The sequence below is a fragment of the Takifugu rubripes genome, chromosome 9 (genome assembly GCF_901000725.2).
Source record: "Takifugu rubripes chromosome 9, fTakRub1.2, whole genome shotgun sequence".
NCBI classification, from domain to species: Eukaryota; Metazoa; Chordata; class Actinopteri; order Tetraodontiformes; family Tetraodontidae; genus Takifugu; species Takifugu rubripes.
The window spans coordinates 12,067,817-12,068,549 of NC_042293.1; positions in this window are offsets into that span (position 1 = coordinate 12,067,817).

The following is a 733-nucleotide window of genomic DNA, read 5'->3' on the forward strand; positions in this document are numbered from 1 at the left end:
ATATTGTCCCTGCGTTGAATATGATTATGAGAATATTGAATATAATACAGTCTCTTCCTGACAAGTGACCTTAACTGTTCCTTTAGTTCTACAGTAATTCACAAACTAATACAAAACTGTCAGTCCTGCTTTATAAGAACACAGTTTTCTTTCAAAACCTGGAGATTGTCAACTTTGTTTCGCCATGTATGGTGTTTAATCCAGAAATTAGTAATTAATATATACTAGCCATTTTGGCAAGGAATGACAGATTTACAACTTCTGGAGATAAAATGTATTTTTTAAATGTTCTCTTTCATTCATGTAAAAAAATTATTATGACAATTAATCTTGTGTATTCTGGTTTAAGATTTTTATTTTTTTTAAAGGTCTTGAGTTAATATGAGAGCTCACACAATTGCATGCTTGTGATATGTCATTGAAACACTCACAAAATTAAAACTAGTTTGCGATTTTCTAACGGGAGAAATTTTTGACTTTGTGGAATAAAATCTCTTAAAAGAGACTTTCTATTGTGCCCAAATTGTGTAAAGCATGCAGTTTAGTGGTCTTAATAACGTCTAAACTTAAATTTTATTGTTCTAGCGGTTTTTGCGTTCATTCTCGCGTCACTTGAACGCAACACATCGTCATGATAGCGTCAACAACGCCTGACCAATCAGCGTCGTCCTTTTCAACAGCCAATCAGTGAAGGCCAAACTTGGTCTCGACCAATGAGCTTAGAAGTGGGCAG